We start from the raw sequence: 18552 nt of genomic DNA, 5'->3' as shown, positions 1-18552 counted from the left end.
TTGATTTTGAATGTGTGTATGTACGCAAAACCTTAGCTGGTGTAAATTTCAGAGCTTTAGTATCACCTGTGATGTATTGCAGTTAAGATTTAAAGTACCTAACTCTCCCTTAACATTTAAATTGGAATTTTCAAGGAGACCTAAAAGAATTAGGCCCCAAACACCCACTGAAATTCAATTTAATCTGAGCATCTAATTCCAGTAGGTAGTACCTTTTGAAAATTCCAGCCTTAATAATACACAAATCATTATGTTTCCAAAAAACCAGCAGAGTTGAGTTAAATGGAAACAGGAAGAATAAATGCTAGCTTTACTACCACTGTTCATCAGCAGCAGGTATCTATAATCACAGTTCCAGCCTAAGATATGTACCTATTGGAAAAGGACTGCTGACACACTAAACTTAGGGGCCATTCTGCAGCCACTGAAATTAATGGCAAAACTAAGTGCAACTTTAGTGGGAGCTGAATCAGACCTCTTGTGAAGTTTACAGCCCTATTTAATAATAGTTGAAAAAGATAGAGGGGTTCTCAGATAGGTTAGTACTGGCTAAGAGAATTGAGTTAAACAACTTTTTGCTGTTGGGATTCTGTTACTTTGCAGAACTGAAAGTAACGGCTAACTAATGGCTAATAGCAGTGGTCTTTCAGATTGAAAGCAGATGCTTGCTCACTTACTGATCCCCAGCGATTGGCATATATGCACAGTGGGAGGGTGACTAAGATACGGAAACTCCTAAAGTGAAGGCAAAAATGAGTCACAGGAAAACAGCCTATTTTACTCAATTCCAGAAATGTTGCCAGCCATCCAAAATTAATTTAGATGCAATTTATGGTTTGCAGTGGTTTATTCTGTTTCTGAAAAAGGAGCTTGGGGTTAAGGTTGCTGTCAGCTTCAATAATTTATTGTGCCTGCGATATGGACAAGTTTTAGCTTACCCAGAAATTGGGGTCTGTTTGAACACAAACCAACACCATTTTGCAATATAGAGCTCTAGCATTATTAATGCAATGCAAATATTGTTATGAATAATGTCTGAATGGCTGACTGTCTACATGCAATTTTAATTACCCTGTAGTATGAATTCCAGAGACATTTTCAATATTTTAGCCCCCGGAGCAGTTGAATACTCTTCATTGTATGGTGTAAACAGAAGCACATTAAAGTATTTGTGATTGTGAGCTTTAATCCTATGGAGATCACACAGTTATTTTAAGCATCAAGGGCAGTTGTTTGTATTAGGCAGTACTTGCTAACTTCCCTTTCCATCCCAATAGGTCTCAATTTCTTTTTAACCTTTAAAAAAATGAAAACCTAATGAAAATCTTTGCAGGATCCAGTTTGATGCTGAAGTGTGAATACGGTTGGGGTGAGGGGTTGTGGTTTTTTCTTTTAATATTGGCCAAAATAGGTCTTTTGCAGTTGATGGCCATGTCCACACAAGCGTGGACATTTGTTTCCCCAGGGAAAAGGAGTGTCACACCTTGTGCCACTGCTGCTTATCCCTGGGGAATGCCTGTGCCATGCACCCTTTGGGGCACGGCAGGTTACCCTGAGTGGGGTAGGGTAGGCTGGGGTCCAGCAGCCTTACCGAGGACCCCAGGGGCCTCCTGGTGCTGTAGCAGCAGCAGTCCTGCTGCTTGGAGCCTGGCTGGCAGCTGAGTGTGGCTCTGATCAGCCAGGCTTCGGTTTTGAGCGGTATGTGTTGCCCCCACATGTGCTACTCCGCTTTTTTTTTTTTTGCACTGTTTTTTTTTAACCCTAGGATCTCCCGGGGCCCCCCCCCCCCAACTATGTTACAGCACAGAACAGCTGAATGTGTGGTATGTGGTGCCGCATGGCCACGTTTGTTGGACTTGGCTAATGTGTCTTAAATCATTCTTTTCAATATAGATTTCATAGACATTAGGGCTGGAAGGGACCTTGGAAAATCATCAAGTCCAGCCCCCTGCCCATGGGGCAGGAAGTCAGCTGGGGTCATACGATCTCAGCAAGATAAACATCCAAATTTCTCTTGAAGGCATTCAATGTGGGTGGCTTGAACCACCTCTGATGGCAGGCTATTCTAGACCTTGGGGGTTTGGACAGTAAAGAAATTCTTCCTTATGTCTAGCCTGAAATGGTCTTGCTGGAGTTTATAATCATTTGACTTCATCATCCCTTGGGGCGCTCTAGTGAACAAACATTCCCCCAGATCCTGGTGGTCACCCCGATAAACTTATAGGTGGCTGTCAGATCGCCCCCGAGCCTGCTCTTTTCCAAGCTGAAGAGCCCCATGGCTCTCAGCCAGTCGTCTTAAGGTCTGTTTTCCTGACCTCTGATCATGCACGTGGCTCTTCTCTTGACTCTCTCAAGCTTCTCCACACCCTTTTTAAATTGTGGAGCCCAAAACTGGACACAGTACTCCAGCTGCGGCCTCACCAAAGCCGAGAACAACAGGAGAATGACGTCCTGGGATTAGCTTGAGAAGCACCTATAGATGTAAGCCAACGTTTTGCTCACTTTACTAGCCACACCATCACATTGAAGGCTCATGTTCATCTTCTGATCAATCATAGAATTAGTGGGTCGTAAGGGACCTTGACAGATCATCTAGTCCAACCCCCTGCCATGGGCAGGAAGGAGCACTGGGGGTGCCAGGGGTCATAAGACCCCAGCCAGGTGCTTATCCAGTCTCCTCTTGAATATCTCCAGGGAAGGTGAAAGCACCACCTCTCTGGGAAGCCTATTCCAGGTACTGACCACCCTTACCATGAAGTAGTTCTTCCTAATATCTACCCTAAACCTATCCTCCCTCAGCTTGTGGCCATTGTTCCTGGTGACTCCAAGGGGGGCCCTGGTGAACAGACTTTTCCTGAGTCCCTGCTGCTGGCCCCTGATATTTTAAAGGGTGGAACAGGTGTTGGGGTGCTATTAAAAATCAGCTCTTTCAGCACATAGAAATGAATTTATTTCTATATATATTAAACGTTGGCCAACAGAGGCCCTGGACTTCAGATGTAGATGCTGTGTGTTCCTTAAAGCCAGCTCAGAAGAGCATTTGGTGCACATCGCCCTACTCAATTCATTTAGAAAGATCCTGTCAGCAGTCCCTTGATTTGAGGATGGTCTCTACCACAGCTCATTGACAGACCTTGAGGTGACTTAAGAATCCAATCCTTGAGCTACAGCTGGGTCTGTAGATATTGCAGGTCTTTTCTCAGGGGAGAGTATGCCGTAGGCTGCTATTTATCTCCTTCCTCATGTCTCTAAAAGACAGTTGTGAACAAGAATCCCAGGTCCACATTTTTTCAAGCTTCAGGAAAGTTTAGATCCAGAGACATGTGAACTTGGGAGTTTCAGGCACATTTCCAGATCCTAAAACATCCAGTCCCCGTGATGTTGTAGTTACTTGTGGTAGCTTTGGACTAAACTTGAGGGCCAAGAATGTCTCTTTCAATCCGTTGTATGAGTACTTATGGCTGCAGGTGAGCAAGATGATATGGAAAGAATATTAGAATCATGGGGCACCTATACACATGCAGCGAGGTCTAACTTCCTGTAATTACAGTATGTTGGAGTGTGGTAGCGATTAATAAAGTCTGCTGGAGTGCAGTAATTACCATGCTCCAGCAGACTCCAGTGTCAGGTGTATCAGCATCTCCACACTGAAAAATGGTGGCGGGGGCACTTTAAGTAAAGCTCATTCAACAAAAGTGCCCCTGCTGACATTTTTTAGCACGGGGACACTGATGCACATAGTGTTCTGGGTGCTTTAGAGTGACTCTTGAAGCCAGTTTAATTAAAGTGCTTCCCCTCACTCCTGGAGCATGTATATAAATGGCCATTGGGATGGGTGCATGCCAGTGTAAGTGTTTTTATAACCCTTAAAACCCCTTCTTCTGTCCTGTGGTCCTTTTTGCCATGCCTACCCACATTTTATCTTGCTGTTCTCACTTGTTGAATCTTTTCATATATTTGAGCTAGAAACTTTGTAGAGTATGGAGGGGTGTCTCTTTTTTGTTTTGTAAAGTATATAGGCTCATTTTGGGGTGCTGTATAAGTTGTTCTGTTCAACAGCACCTACCACAAGAGAGTCCTGGTTCATGACTTTGGCTCCTAAAACAATTACTGCCAACCAAGGGTGTCCAGCCTTTTTGAATATGGGGCTGGATCTTGAACTTTTTATCACCCAGTGGGCCAGCGAGCCATATTCAAAGACCTCACAGGAAGCAGTATCACATCACCCTCCCAAAATGAAAGTACAGTGTTTACTTTTGTTTCCTGTTGCAGCACCTTGGGCCTCAGAAAACAGCTTGGAGGGCTGTATGTTGGATAAGCCTGGACTAGATCCATTGCCATACAACCTTTTATGTCCAATCAAAACTAACCAGCACAACTGGAATATTGAGAATCCCAATGAACTACCTTGGAGCAAACTACATAGCAAGATTAACTTGCAGAATATATTTGGCAAATACTTTTGAATAGCTATTTTGAGAGAATTGTCATTATTTTCACATAATTTGCAACCAGCAGAAGAGGCAAAATTTATCAGCTGTTTTAGTATGAATCATTCATCCAGCTCTAGCCAAGATCCAGATATCATAATGCTTTATTGGTCAATGTATCAATTCCTTAAATGGCACCTAGTAGTGAAGGATAGGTAGGAATTAATTAACTCCATAAATCACAGCCACCAGGGACTATGATTGTGTGCAGTAGTTTTCCTGTGGTTCACTTACAGTGGAACTCTTATTTTAGGGAGCTGAGCAGAAGCTGGATATCTAACTGGGACCATTTTACCAGACAGGGTACCAAGTTCACAGTCTGAAGGTTACAGGTAGGTTAATAGCTACATCCTCTCCTATGACTGCCCGTAAAAGACACCTGGCTCTGAGAAATCCCTGCTAACATATTAGAGAAAGGATTATTTAGTGATTAGGACACTAACTTAGTACCTGTGTTTAATTCCCTACTCTGTAGTGGATTTCCTATGACTAGGCAATTACAGAGCCTCCTTGAACTTCAGTTCCTCCTCTGTAAGACAATGGAAAGTTCCGCCCTTCCTCACAGGGGTATTGTGTGGATAACTACATTAAAGACTGAACTGCACCCCACACTAGAGCATCTGAGCACAAAATGTACAATGATTCACTGGTAGTAAAAAGAAATTGTGGTGCTGTTACTTAAACAGGATGTCCATAATCTGAATTACAGCCAGATAATTTGTGGAGAATCAAGATGATGGAGAAAATTTGTAATAAAACTGATCCCCTCCCTCTTTTTTTATATCTGAAAAAGTGGAAATTCAGAAGATTTGAAATGTCTACATTAAGAACATTGCAGTCAGATCTGTTGGCTGCCCTCCCAAATGTGAAAAGGAAAGTAGCTGCAGAACTCAACTCTGATCATTTTTCAAATTAGCTTCCATTTGCAGGAGAATTATTAAATAATACTAGACTACAGTTAGGAAATTGCTGCTTAGAGATGGGAATTTCAAGTACATAAAAATAAGTTTTTAGAAGGAGAAAGGATATTACATTTACATTCATTCCCACTAGAGATCTAAACAGAACTAACAATAGATATTGGATGGAATTAAATTCATGAGGAGTTGGGCTGGTCCAGGACAGATCCAACAAACAGTTTTCATTCTGATGTTCAATGATACATGATCGGTGCCAGTTAAGCAGTGGTCACACAATAGTAATCAGCCTTGTTAAAGCAGTTACAGGCTTCTTATAAGAGTGAGTATTCATCTGGACAGGAAAAGAAATGGTAGCACTGCAGATGAATGTTATATAGCACATAACCTGCTGGACAAACACTTGATTGTGGTCATCAATTTCAAGTAGGACAGAAACATCCACAGCACCCAGTGTATATTCTTTTTGTCCATTAATATGAGCCATTGGTCCTGGAGGGTCACAAACCTTACCACAAATAGCATTGGAAAAACTGCCATGGAATATAGCCAAAGTATTAGGATTAACTCCAAACAATACTTAAGGTGCAGATTATAGACAGTAGGTACAGTTTAATTTCTGCCATAATCTCAAGGGTTTTGGCACTTATTCACACTGAAGCAAATATAGCGGTGGGTGCAGATCCCACTAAAATCACCCAATCCATTATCTCAAGATGCGTGTTTTAATAGTAGCATAACTGGGAGCTGTGGCAGTGCGCCAGGGATGATCCACCTTGAAAAGCTTGGAGGTTAATGTGTTGTTTGGACAGTGCAATCTGCTAATTTCATCTCCAGGCTGACCCCCTGAAATAAGATGAGCAGCTCATTCAGAACTCCCTGCTCTGCTCCTACTCAAAACTTTCTTTACAATATCCAGGCCCGCTGAAAAGTTCTTAAATTACCTCAGGACCCTAGAACCAAACAATTCCCAGAACCACAGTTGCTTCTATGCTCATGTATTTGTATAAAATTTGTCATAGTCCAGTGTTGGTTTTTTTTTAAATATTTTTCACGGGCAAACCTGGAACCCTGATCTCTTCCAAATGAAAAAAGTTATGAAAAGCTTGAGGTATTTCAGTAATTGGAAAATACTATCCCTAATGGTGAATGATCTGAATTTCCTGGAGCATTTTCCCCCGCTCTTTTATTTGTCTAAGAACTCGATTCTGGAAGTTAGTTGAGTGGTACATGAGTGTAGGAATCCAAGACATATTGAAACCATTTAGAAGCCTGTTCACTGTAAACATTTGGTTTAAAAGTATGCTTAAGAAAGGGTGTGGTTATGAGAACATGAAGAAGTTGAAAAAAATAGAAAGGCTTTTTAGGGGTGGAAATGTGCATTGAGCAATGTTGAAGAACAATGGGGTAATGCTACTACCAACAGTATATCGCACTTACAGAATTACTTTGAAGGAGCTCAGCAGTGCTTTACAGACATTAACTCATTAAGCCTCGCAGTACCCTAGGGTGGTTTGTATTATGTTTGGAAAATAGTTACATTGGAGGCATGTAAAATTATTCTCTGAGCAGTTTGCAAAACTCAGCGGTGCAGATTGTGGGCCAGATCCTCTGGTGTGTAGAAGAGGGTCTGCAGTGCTCTGACACCAAGCCTGACAGCTGGTTATAGAATCCCCAGAAAAGGAGATTGTGTGGGTGCTACTACACTAGCACAGTCCCACCCATTGTGCGGGGGGCTGACCAGGGAAAAATGGCCTGGTTTCCCCACATCCCAGTGATCCTCTGCCATCACCATGAATGGTGTATGCCCCCGGCTGCTGAGGGGGGCACACCTGCGGCGGTGGGAGCCCAGCAGCGGTGAGGGGGGAGCTCCCACAGATGCTGTTGGCACTGTCATCGGTGGATGGGGTGGGAGGAGGCAAGAGCCAGCTGCAGGTCAGCAACTACCCGCAGGCCCAACAGTGTTGGCGGTGCCTTTTTTGCAGGGGGTGCACTGCCACATTCAGGGGGTGTACATTCACCTGCGTGCACCCCCTGTGCATCACCCCTGGCTGTCACAACAGTTCCCTGGGGTCATGCATGGCCAACGTAACATATAACAGCCATCTGGCTACTCACCTTTTATGTATGGGACTGGCCTGGCAGTAAGACAGTTCCAGGACTGTGATGGTACACATGTATGTTCAAACTATCTTTGTATTTCTTGTTCTGAGGCCTGCCAAGCTCAACCTGGCCACCACTCAGAATCTGGGTCAATATTTTATAAGTAAAATCTTGGCTACTTCCCACTCGGGTCCCTGTTTATATATATGACACAATATTTTGTGGGAGAGGGTTGCAGGGAAGGAGAGGAGTGGGACCAGTGGGTCCATAGGGAGAAAGTAGGAGGACTGGAGTAACGAGGACAAAATCAGCTAAAAGGTTTCAGTTTCAGCTTATGTCTAACATTTTCCACTTATTTAAATAACCATAATTACTGGTGGGGGAGGTTGCTCCATGATGTATTTCAGGAGTTGTCCTGATTCAATTAGGCTTAACGCTATCAGATATTCTCCTGTCTTTTGCCTTTACTGTCCCACAAAGGGCAACTGCATTCAGGAATAAAACTGATCTTTGTTCACTGCTTTACCCGTGACACCAGGATTTCTATGAGCAGTTCCTCTTCTGTTTTATTTATTTATACACTTGTAACCTGGGTGTACCTGGTTGTGTACTTCCTTCTCCATATGAAGAGAAATGTTAGTGGGACAGGAGTGCTGTGGGGGAAAACTGCTAGCTGTACACAGCTTCCCTTCTTCCCCTGTAGAAAACCAAGCCAGGATACTTTATAACTTAACTACATACAAATTTATTAATATATACAACATGTAAAAAATTTGATATTGATAAACATATATACACAAATATACAGTTGTTACATAACACTATGTCCTACTAATAGAGGTTAAAAGATTGCATCACTTTAAATGATATTAAATAATACATACATAAACAATTTGATCTAATACAGATAAACAACAGGTAAGTACTGACAAACGTAGGTAATGGCAAGGAAGGGCCCCAACAAGGATTATATGCTCAAAACTCTATTACACTACAAAATTACACATATAAAGGTACCCAATATATATACATACACACATAATCAGTTAAATTATGGGTTATATCTATCTAATCTTATACCACCCTTCAAGATATGATCCCAGCCTGAGTTTCAACAGATACTATACAACCTTAACTCTATTAAGATCCAAATTTACTTAAACATCAAATACAAATATATACACTCCAACAAATACATAGCCAAGCAGAATCAGGTTAAAAGTTTCAGTATGTTTCAAACAATCTTAAGTTTTATCAACTTATAAATATATAACATATAAGGTGCAACGCCTTAAAATATAACTTAGCTCTTTAAAGAACCCTAAGGCCTAGACTCTCCTGGGCCTTGGCTGCTTCCTGTGGCCATGAGGGGTGGAAGAAGCTCCCCTGATGCCCTTTAGGATTTCCCCCATCCTAGCCAAAATGCATTCCCCAAAGCAAAACCTCCAAACTTGGAAAGCCCTGTTCCGTTGGGTTTTCCCTCCAACGGTCAGACTGACTCGGGTGAATTCCCCCTCCCCTGTGGGAGTCCTTTTCCCTGGTAACTTACAACCCTGGGGACTTGCTGGAGGGTCCTTGTCTCCTCCTGCAATTTGTTGCCTCTTTTGCTGAGGCTCCAGCTGCCTCTGCCTCCCCCTGGCCCTGGTGGCCCTGTGGACCATGGGGTGTGTGCACCCAAGGGCTTTACTCCTTTTCCTTGCAGAGTTCTGGGGTCTCAGTTCCAACTGGGGCCTCCCTTGCAAGGCTTCCTCTTTAAATGCCTGGCCTTGTGCCGGGGGGGTGGGGGGGGGCGGACCCGAGCTGCCCCATGTGGGTCCCAGGGCCTCAGTCCGCTCCTCCACTGCTCCATGCAGCACCGCCTGCACCGCACCTTCCTGGCCTCATGCCAGTGCTGGCAACCCAAACCCCCTCATAGGGGCTCCAGGGTTTTGGCTTGTGCACTTCCCTGTACCGACTGGCTTGGACCCAAGCTGCCCCATGCAGCTCCCAGGATCCTGGTCCCACTTGAACTCACCATGCAGCGCCACCTGCACCGACTCCCCCTGGCCTCATGTCAGGGGTTAGAGACCCAAGCCACCTCATATGGCTCCCAGGGTTCGTCCCGTGCACTGCCCATGCACTGACTGGCTGGAGACCTGAGCCACCTCTTACAGCTCCCAAGGGCCCATCCTGTACACTGGGCTGTGCACCACTGCTTGCTTCTCAGTGGCGGGACTGGGACACAGCCGCTCCCCATCTGGCAATGGGAAGGAGTCTTCGGGCTCTTCTGGGGCTGCTACATTCACATTGCTGGGCAGTTCTCCCCAGCTCTTCTTTAGCCCATCTTCCCTCTTCCCCATCCCTCACGGCTGCGTGCAGGGCATGCTTTTATAGCCTCCAGAGGCTCCGCCCATGGATTACAAAGGGACTAATCAGGGGGAGGAGGAATATAGTCCTCACCCAGGTCCAGGCTCCTGGCCTTGTCTCAGACAGGGGCGGGGCAGCCACTCCCTAACCACCACCTGATTGGCAGAAGTGCTCCACCAATGACACAAAGCCCTTTCAAGCCAGCAAGCTGGGCTGCTACCAACATGCCCACAACAAACTATTAAGTTCTTCACCAGTATCAATGTGCTTTGCAAACAGAGCATGATTTAATATAGTCATTGAAATGGTGTTAAAGCAACAACAGACTTGAACAGCATCCCAGATTAGAAAGTGATTAAAATAAAAGTAGGCTTTATGTTTGTGGAAAAGGCTTGAAAAGTCACTTTAGCAAATCTCAAACGGGATGCTTTTCCCAGGCGCAGCAGGGAAGCCTCTACACCTCTGTATATGTTTGAACAATACATTCACTTAGATTTGAACAGAAAGCATTCTGAGCCAGCAAAGAGGAATGTAAAGGCTGAAAGCCAAGCTGGCATAGTAAGAGCTTATCTTAAATACATACCATAACTGGAAAATGAAAGGCAAAAGAAGCATTCCTACACAAAGTCTCTGCAAGAAAACAGAACAGTGGCTTAACAGTGAGTGTGTTCACCTCCTTGCAGCATCTCTCCGACTTCAGCAAGATTCATGAGGGAGGACTTAAATGCAAAGGAACTTTATTCACCATATGACAAAAACTAGATGTAGACTGAGACCTGAGTTTGTATTCTCTTCATCACCAGTAACTTACTTTTCCCTTGGAGCTCTTTAAGGCCTCACAGAGAAAAATAAATAATGCGTGTCAATAAAGGGGAGATATCAAAATGCAGAGGAACAGGAAGGATAAAGGGCCAAACTAACATAGTCAAGGGCTTATATACTCAAGTTGAAATGTGAAAAGCAAAGGCAGAAGTAAACTTCTAGGAAGCATTGTATTTCTCTGCACCAGTCCATCCATTGCTTTTCCATTGGTCCCACTAGTGTCCCCAGCAGTGTAAAGAAAACAGCGCAGAAAAACTCTTCTCTTAAGCAGAGTATGAGAATTTCTACTCATTAAGAAGCTTGGGTATGTGCACATTAGAACCAGTAGTTGGGAAAGGGATATAAATATAAATATAAAGGTGTTGTTCCACAGGCACTACGACAGACAGCACTCAGGAACTAAGCTCCTGATGAAGGTATTGATGCAGTTTGCTTACGATAGGATGGTTAGAGCAGGAGGCCAGTGTCTTATGAACAGCAGGCACTAGCAAAAGTGGAGTGTTTAGGAAAGAAAAGGATCTCTTGATATGAGTCTTTGAGGATAAAATGTTGATGTATTCATTTATGGCAGGACCATGTTAACTGATAGTGCCCAAAATCCCCTTACTTCCAAAACAGCTTTGACAAACACTCCTCTCCTCCGCCTCATAAATATAAATAAAAATAGTGAAATTTTTTTTAGCTGCAGATGTATGACCTGGTTCTTGAAATCAAACCTGGGAAAGATTTGATGCCTACAGGCATGGGTTCTGTTTGTGGCCTGTGGAGCCATAGGTGCCTGGGCTGTGGGGCTTCCCATGGATTAGGAAAATTGACAGCATGGGAGCAGTGGCAATAAATATGGCCACCCTCTCCCAATACCAAATTCCCAAACCCCAAGCCCTGTGCAACAGGTTGTGGCCAGATTGTGTCCCCTTCCCCCCACCCCTGCAGCTGGTTGAAGTTAGGCCATGCCTCTCCCTGCAGGCAGGATGGAATAGCCCATGCTCCCTTTCCCACATGAGGCCAGTTTAGGGCTGGCTCAAGCTCCCTTCCCCACCCTTGTGCGGAGTCAGGTCAAGCCCCACTTCTCACCGTGGAGCTGGGCTAGACCCCCGTTTCCCCATGGGGCTGGGTCATGCCGCCTTCTCCCCAGGGGGCTGGGTTGGGGCTGGGCCAGGCACCTTCCCACCCTGTGGCACTGGGCCATACCCCCTCCTTCCCTTCTCTCTCCCCCGTGGGGCCAGATTAGAGCTGGGATTCCCTCTGCCTCCCTCCAGCGGCTGGATGGGGCCCTGCCATGACCACCCTGTGCCAGATCAGGACACCAGCTGGCTCTGGCCAGCAGATGGCCTGGGCACTGCCCATCCAGCCCGCCAGGCAGAAAGGTTGAGACCCCTGCTCTAGAGCATTTGGCTAAAGTGCAAGGGAGCACAATTTAGAGCATGATTTTGTACTTGTCAACCTGATGAAAATTAACTCTCTAGCCTCAAATGAAATCACCAGAGCTACAGCTGAGGGTGAATGCAGCAGGATGAGTCTGCATAGGCTACCTAGAGACTAATTGAAAGTTGTTATTTAGTTTAGTTTTTTGGAAATTTTGCAGTGGTTTCTGAACTGTAGTTGCTGTTCGTGGTTGGGATATTGAAAATGAACATGTAGGAAACTATCTTTAGGGCCCCCTCTACATGTTACACTTAAGATGTGATTAACCAGGTAACCATGCCTTAAGCTGTGACCCAGCTACGCCTTTAACCAATTAGTGGCATGGTAAAATAAGCAATGAGCTACAAAGTTATTCCACCAAAAATGTAGAATAATTCTATAGCTTGTTCTAATAACACCATTAATTGAACGTGTGGCCAGGTGCTGGCCTGTGACTGGAAGCCCCATCAAATAAGGGTTCCCAGCCACAGGGGTGCACCGGCTGGCAGCCTCAGAGCAGACAAGGCTCATAGTGTCGGCCGCATTCCTGGCACTGCCCCTTGCCATGTGCCTCCTCAGCTGTGAGGCTTGCAGTGGGGGCAACACGGGGAACGCTGCTCCTGCTGCAAGCCCTGTCAGTTGCGGGACTTGCAGCCACACGAACCAATGCAAGAGGAGCCCGGGATCATAATCACAGACTCCTTTTGCACCAGTGATAAGGCACTATGGGATCTAACGCACAATCCCACGATCATGCCGTTCAATTGTGTGCATTGCACATTAGATTCCATCGTGCTTTTCTCTGCACGTATAGCAGGGCCCTAAGAGGCTCAGGTGTGAGTGGGTTGGGGCTTATGTTGTACAGAGCCCCATGTTAGGTAGTGTTGATCATCAGTGTGTAGGCACTGAATCAAGCAAACCTGTCTCCTTGACTCTGAGTGGTTTATTTACAACACAGATGAAAACTCTTTCAAAGAAATCCTGCATGTTATCCCCGGGGAGAAAGTTTTATCCATCAAAATAGGTAATGGGGTTCACACATGGAGCAAAGGAAGCCATTGAGTCCCTGAGGATCAATAGAAGGCTAAAGCCATTAGGCTCATATTTCAGACTGAACTGTGCAGAGTAATGTGACCAGATTAACAGTGTCTTAATTCTCACTGAAGCCCACAAATCTGGCTCTAGGTTGTCTCTAGTTGTTTTGGGCATCCCAAAGGACATGTATTCAGTAGTGCCCCTTGTCACCCATCATTGCTTTCAGAGTTCTCTAAAATATTTCTGCAAGTGTTAGGTTTGATTCTCCAACCCTAATTTGCTCAAATGGACCATGCCTTGAGAATCAGTTCATTGCTGGTTCTGTCACAGGAGTTGTGTGTAATCAAGGACTGCGTGCTTCCTTTCCTAGAGGCTTGCTAGGTAGGTAAAATTCATCCCACACAACCCTTCCAGCATTCCCACTGACAAGCGCACACCCAGACTCCAAGCGAACCCTGTCTGTTAAGGAGGTATGTATGTAAACAGTTCCACATTTTGTTGTACTTAAGACCGGTGTTACTGGGCCTCCTCACTGCAGAAAGATTAGCTGGGGTGGGGAGGGCTAGCAGACAATCCATCCACAAACTTTACTTCTGTGCAGGGCCTGAACCCTACTACTACAGCTCCCATGTGTCTGGTATTGGGTTCCCTGGGAAATGTGCTGACCCTGTCTCTTCTGCCTCAGTAGGCTATACAGAGCCATGGCCTGTGCCCTTCAGCAACAGAACCTACAAGGGAAGGTGACAGCAGTATTGTTCCCTTCCTAGGGTGAATCCTTGCTCCAGCATAATTACTACTGCCAGCACTGGGACTGCAAATTCAGTCTCGGATTTGCACCGTCACTGCAGCTATGATGAGGTCTACTCTGTTCCCTCAGTAAAAATACATGAGAGAGAAAGAGAGAGAGAGTGCATGTGTGAGAGTGTAGTTAAATGATAGCTTGACAGAAAAGGGGTAGGACCCATATTGTTATCGGTAAACACACATTACCACTGATAAGTAGTAAACAATGCTTAGGACTTGTCTACGCTGGTGCAGCACTTCAGGCAGGGGGAGGGCAGCACTGAGCACACTGCCCATCCTAGTCCCTAGGCACATTGCAGACCTAGAAGTTTGCCAGTGAAGCTGCTCTGGGCTCAGGTGCACTGAAGACTGAGGTTTAAGGGTAGATGGACTGGAGCATGTCTGCAGCTTGGGAAGGCAGGGTGTGCTCAAACTTTCCTGTTCCCCACTTTCCCCCAGTACCAGGACCTATCGCTACGGCTGTATAGACAGGCCCAGAGCTGAGATGAGGGCTTCTGCAAACTAAGCCCCAAGGTGCTTATAGTTTAGACAATGTGTGAGCAATGGGGCATTTGTACTCCCATTGTACAGATGAGAAGTGGAGACACTGAGAGGTTAACTGATTAACCCAAAATGGCACAGGCAGTGTATGGCAGAGCTAGGGATTGGACCCAGATCACTGGAGTTGCAGTCTGGCAGCTCTGCCACAAAAGCACGTTTGCCTCAGGCATTTCCTCTTGTTTACACGAGGCCATGGCATTTTACAGTTGATTTTGGAACAAAAGCTGCCTGAGCACTGCACCATATCATCACAGCACCAGAGGAGACAGTGTTGTTTTCTTGGACCAATGAAGAAATTTTATTTTTAATTAAAAATGAAATTCTGACTTCTAATAAGCCATATTATAATTGCAGTAATTAGTATTTTCACCACTTGGGTGTGTTGAGGACATGGCTTAAGATCTGAGTGTATTGAATCAACGCACCCTGTTGTGTGTGTGTTTATTAAATGCTGAATCACCAGAAATGTTACACAGTCATTCAGATAGTGACTTACCAGGAAGGCTTTATATATTTTAATTTATAGTAAATATGAACCCTAAAATCACTTAGTCTGGCATTTAGCTCATTTGCAAAGACTTGTAAATACAGGTCAAAAGAACAGCCAGATCAAAAGTAAAATCAACAGCTATTCCTCTGCCTTAAATCATAATGCATTTTGATATCTCACTACCTCCTCCTGCATTGTCCTCCTTAAATAGATGGGTCACAACCCTTATGGAGGTGGATTGTGAAACACTGAACTAGATTATTGTAATGGTGCCTTCTGGCCTAAAGACTGGAGACCTGATGCCAGCTTTAACTCTGATAGGGCTGTGTCTAAGAACAGAAACCTTGTAGACAAAATGAATGTCACTATTCAGAAAAGTCCATCCAACAGATCAGCCATATTTATGTCTCTCAGTTACAGAATTAGGGTCAGAGAGGGTGACTCTGTGCCAGTGAATCATGTTGCATTCCTTAGGCTAGGTGCTTTGTGCATTTGCAACTTGCTTGATGTAAGAGGCATCTCAGGGAGTCACAGTTCTCAGTCTTGTTCCTTTTGATCTATGCCACTGACATTATTTCTGTGCTCTACTTAAGTGCAGTGACACTGGCCTATGCATCAGGAATGGAGCCAAAGCAGTGCCCATTCATCACTGTCTCTGCTCAGCTATGTGGGAGTTAGGTCGGTGTGAAGCAGCAAGTCTTTGCTTTGGATTCCGATTTGGCTGATTCGGAGGGACAATTTGTCCCGATTTGATTTGGCCAATTTAGATCCAGAGATTCGTCCCCGATTCAGAGATTCGGCCATAGACTATACAGCAGCAGTCCTCAACAATGCTGAACACAGCTGCCTCTAGCTAATAAGTCTGTTGTGATGGGTGGAGCAGGGAGGGAAGAGGCATTGGGGGGGCAGGTCAAAGCCCCCACAGCAAGGAAGGATTGGGGCTGGGGCTGGGACAAGCTGCCCAACCCGGGAGGGGGGCTTCTACCACTGCACGCTGCTGCACACAGCCAGTCCAGGAGCTGCTTTTGTGGTGGCTTCTCCGGTGGCTCTCATCGCCGGTCCAGAAGGGCATGGGAGTGGCGTGCGTCCCTGGATCTGCGTGGGGTGGGCTGGGCCAGGCTGCACTCTGGCTGGGCGGTTGAAGGCACAGGGAGCGGGAGCTATGTTCTCCTGCCGCTCGTCCAGTTGCGGTGGGGAGGTGCAGAACAGTGCCACTGAGCTGTCTTGGACAAGCAGCATGCAGCGGCAGAAGCCACTCCAACCTCCCTGTGCCTCCCTGACAAGCCACAGCTTCACCCCACCCTGCTCCAGCTGGGCGAGCAGCGGCAGGGCATGGGGGCAGGCGCGTGCACTCGGATTGGGGCAGGGCCAGCACCAGGGGCTATGGGGAATGTTAGGGTGGCCACAGCACCCCCATAGCCTCTGCTCCACTGCGCTCTGTGGGGTAAACAGAGCCAGGGCGGTGCTCTGGGCAGCAAACCCCCACTGGTGGGCTGCACTCTGCGGGGTGGGCAGAGCCAGGGCTGCGCTTCAGACTGCAGGTGGGGCCAGCTGCCTGGAGTGCAGCCCTGGCTCCACCTGTCCTGTGGGCAGCTGGGGCTAGCTTTCCAGAGTGCAGCCCAGCCCAGCCTGCCCATGCAGATCCGGGGGCATACACCTGCTCCTGTGCCCTCCTGGACATGGGAGCCACCAGAAGAGCAGCTCCTAGACCGGAGGTGCAGCCCCTCTCCCCGAGTCCTATGCCTCCCCACCCTGGCTGGGCAGCTTGTCCCAACCCCAATCCCTCCCTCACTGTGGGCCCTCCCTGCACCCAACGCCCCTTCCCTCTGCCCACCACAACAGATTTACCAGCTGGAGACAGCTGTGTCCAGTGTTGTCAAGGACTACTGCCTGTATAGTCTATGTTCGAATCTCCGAATGGGCACCGAATCTCTGAATTGATTCAGAGGCTTCCAAATTGATGTGGACCTTTTAATGGGTCTCCTGATTCAATTCGGATTTGGCTGCCAAATCGGGCTGAATCTCCTCCGAATTAAATTGGCTGCCAAAGCTTTCTTTGCACAGCCCTAGTGGGAGTGACGTGAACTGTAAGCTGTTCTCTCGTGCTGTACTGGGTGGGACCTGGTGGCTCCATGACTTGCTGAATCCTGAGGAACAGCAGGTTTAAATTCCTGTATTGCCAGGTATTAGTACTGTATGAGTTTCGGTGCATTTCCCCAATTTAGTCTAGAACATGAAGGCAGGAAGGGAAATTGGAAATTATAGGGGGAAGTGAGCGAAACGTGAGCATTTTGCCCATGCCTGAGAGAAACATCATCAAGAGACAGAAAAGTTTTCTGTGTGGCTCAGCAAGAACAAGTCACTTTCTCCCTGTGCAATTCAACTTTGCCCAAACTCTGCCTCCCTTTCAGTATGTTGAGCTGCACCTTTCTACGTGAGAGAAGTTCTATTCCAGCAGGGTCAGAGTGGCAAAATCAGACTTTGGTGTTGATCTGTAGCTCATATTAAAAACAATAATTCAGTTATAGATGACAAATAATAATGGCATTTAAATAGAGAGAAACTAGATGAATGGCTACCAAGGAGAGCAGTAGGTGAAAGGTCTGATTCAAAACCGATTGATATCAATGGGCTCCTGTTGACTTTGGCTCACTGAATCATAGAGTCTTTCCTCATTATTATTAGTCACGTTTATTATGGTAGTGCCTGACAACCAGCCAAGACTGGGCCCCTGTTGTGACAGGTACTGTACAAACAGAGTAGTAGACAGTCAGGACAGACGCATAATGGGGGAAGAAATGCAACACATAAGCAGGGTAAAAATGAGAGGGGAGCTAACTTCAGATTATTTCCATAATTTATGTGTGTCTGAGTGGGGAGGAGAGGGGGTTAGTTAGGGTGGGATGAGTTAAAAGATAAGAAAAGAATGACAAATGGTTTGGGTCCCAGCAGAAGTGGTGTCCATTATCATAAAATCATCCCCACAAGAGCTCTGACAGACAACTTCTTTAGAAGCAAGCAAGAAAGTGGATTAGGTTCAAAGCTCCGAGCATTCAGGGCAGCCTTAGCAGGGACTAGCCACATGTTTACAAGTTGAGCATATGCTTGAGTGGTCACTATCTTATAGCACCAAGTCCTAAACAGGCCTAAGGAGAGATGCGATGAGGGAGATTGCATTGCCAATACCTGTATTGTGCATGTTCTGTAAAAATGCAGATAATGTTAGCACCTAAGGCAGCCAATATCTCCTAAACACCAAATTAGCCTAATTTAAAGTCTTTCAAATTAAATGCAGTATCTGCTACCCCTTTGAATATCAACCCAAAAATGGAGCTTGACAGAGCTCCCTACCTGTATTTTCCCTCATATTTTCTCATTTTAGAGGCTTTGAACTGGAGCTTTTATTTCATACTCTGTTGAATCTTACTTAGAAATTAAGGACTATTATGTGGTGAGTGGCTTGATGCCATTAATCAAAAAGGGTGTATCCACATGAGCACGCGTATGCAGTTTTTTGTGCTGCAAACTTCACCGTGTTGCTAATTTGCAGTGCAGCAGGGAGGTTTTGACACTGGGAGATCTGATGTCCAAAAAAACCCTG

The 18552-nt window shown here is 45.8% G+C and overlaps 1 protein-coding gene across 4 annotated transcripts in view; it reads left to right on the top strand.

Moving 5' to 3' along the window:
* The window catches only part of SYNE3 (spectrin repeat containing nuclear envelope family member 3), a 91763-nt gene that overhangs the window by 10187 nt on the left and 63024 nt on the right, over positions 1 to 18552 (top strand). For 2 of the 4 annotated variants that reach the window (XM_019552470.1, XM_019552469.1), the window contains exon 1: positions 4329 to 4822. The exons of the other annotated variants lie outside the window; for them this stretch is intronic. The gene's annotated coding sequence lies outside the window, so the exon portion shown is untranslated. Of the gene's footprint in view, positions 1 to 4328; positions 4823 to 18552 lie in introns of those variants that run through there. 4 annotated transcript variants of the gene reach the window in all.

The sequence above is a fragment of the Crocodylus porosus genome, unplaced genomic scaffold (genome assembly GCF_001723895.1).
Source record: "Crocodylus porosus isolate Cpor-Errol unplaced genomic scaffold, CroPor_comp1, whole genome shotgun sequence".
In the NCBI taxonomy this organism is placed as follows: domain Eukaryota; kingdom Metazoa; phylum Chordata; order Crocodylia; family Crocodylidae; genus Crocodylus; species Crocodylus porosus.
The sequence above is the reverse complement of the archived record's forward strand: the minus strand, read 5'-3'. Positions and strand labels throughout refer to the sequence as shown.